This window comes from Oryza sativa, chromosome 4 (assembly GCF_034140825.1).
Source record: "Oryza sativa Japonica Group chromosome 4, ASM3414082v1".
NCBI classification, from domain to species: Eukaryota; Viridiplantae; Streptophyta; class Magnoliopsida; order Poales; family Poaceae; genus Oryza; species Oryza sativa.
In genome coordinates this window covers 17,962,390-17,964,561 of record NC_089038.1, presented here as the reverse complement: position 1 = coordinate 17,964,561, position 2,172 = coordinate 17,962,390, and positions in this window count along the sequence as shown.

The window sequence follows — 2,172 nt, the reverse complement described above, 5'->3', positions numbered from 1 at the left end:
TCCTTGCGCAGCAATTCCAACAATGCGGTGAAGGACTTATTACTCCATTTCCCCAAATTCTTAACATGAAGCAAATTAACTAAGGCAGATAATTTAGAGGTTCTGGACCCTTCATACAGTGGTTGGTTGTATTTGTCAAGCAAAGCATAGAACTTGGCCGCATCAGTGTTTGGCTCCTCTTCAGGTCCCTGATCAGTAGATTCATGTGTCGCTTCGTCTCCACCAGGGGTGTTGCACTGAGGAAATAAATCTTCCATCAGGTCTTGCATTCCATTATATCCTTCCCCATTAAATTCCTGTGAATCATACTCATCAACTTCTATGTCATTCTCTTGTTCTGCTAAGACTTCACCATGATGATACCAAAATGTGTAGCTCCTCAGTATTTCATACGCTTTCAGGTGAGAAGACACTATGTGACGAGGCAAAGAATATGTATTGCAGCACTTGATGCATGGGCAACGTATAACCTGGACACCATCTAATTTACTGAATGCATAATCTATGAACTTCTCTACACCCTCTAAGTACTCGTGATTTAGCCAATCATCCACAAGGCCCATCCATGCCTTGCTTGGAGCCATCCCCTCTAATTGCTAGTTGATATTAAGTTTTATATAACCCTGTATATATAATTAATGTCAAAGAAGAGTTACAATACACTGTTAGGTAAAATGTCAAGACTAGATAGATATCATATAAATTATTATTTGGCAATATGATTAATTGCACTGCATTCTGTTTTTAGTTGACTATAGATGAAATAATTCATACACAAAAAAAAGTGACAGCCCAGCGCTATAAAATATGTTTGATTCAAAAAACAACAATTCAGAAATGTCTAACAAATGCGGACATGCAACAGATTGATTAAGGATAGAATCCAAACATCATGGATTGATTAAGGATAGAGGACAGGCACCAGATCAGAAACGACATGATTTCAATGCAAAGGGAGAAGTAGTGACCTGTAGTAGAACTTTCTAGGGTTTGATTGAAGAAGCACTCGGACGGGAACCACCGGATCAGTAGCGCGATGAGGCTGCGCGGCACGGTGCCGCGCTGGAGAAGTAGAGGATCAGCCGATCGGCACCAATGATTAGCGCTCCATCCGTGGTTCTCTCAATCTGGTGAGGGAGGGGATGTGAGAGGGGAGAAGATATTGGGTCTATTATGAATGGAGGAGGAGATATGTACATGGACATATGCCTAAAACTCCTCCTTTGAGCGCCAAAAAAAATAAAAAAGGTATGTAATCACCCGCCATAATTTTTTCCATGCATCTGAAATTTTTTTAAAAAGCAACAACTTATTTTCTTTAATGTCCCTGATGTGAAACTGTACTAATAATTTTTTTAGACTCATTTTTTTCATAATCTCACAACACATTTTCTCTGTTCTTTTTAACTCAAAATTCATTTACAATATATATTATTTTAGTACAATATATTTTATTGTGTTTATTCAAAGTTTTATGCACTATATATAATGGTTGTCTTCTTCTATTGTAATAATCTTGTTGGAACAGTCAATCCTCTAACACCTAATGGCTTCTTGAACTATGCCGATATACCCGATGGCGTTGGATCGGTTATGACCTTGTACGAAGGAGTAAACTTTGTAACTATACTCATTTTTGTCATAATCGGACAATACATTTTCTCTGTTCTTTTTTACCTTAAAATTCATTTACAATATACACTATTTTAGTACAATATATTTCACGGCATATATTTTATTGTCTTTTTTGAAAGAAATATAATGGTTGTTTTCTTCTACTATAATAACTAGTTTGAACGGTCGATCCTCTAATGCCTAATGCCTTGATGAACTATGCCGAATATACACCCGATGGTGTTGGATCGGTTATGACCTTATACGAAAGAGTACACTTTTATAACTAGACGACTGTGTTGGATTGGTTGTCTAAACCTCTTAACCCAAGAACAAAGATACGTAGGATAGCGACAAATCCATAAACTATACTAAATTTGGTGTTAACATTGTAATTAATAAAAAATATCTTGTTCACATAGCATGATTTTGGAACATATAGTAGATGTATTTTTTTTAAAGAAAAACGTATGGAAAAGAAAGTAAAATCATTAGAAAAACTTTTGTTCAGGGGACTCGAACCCAGCACCAGCACCTTTCTAACTTAAGGTACAACAC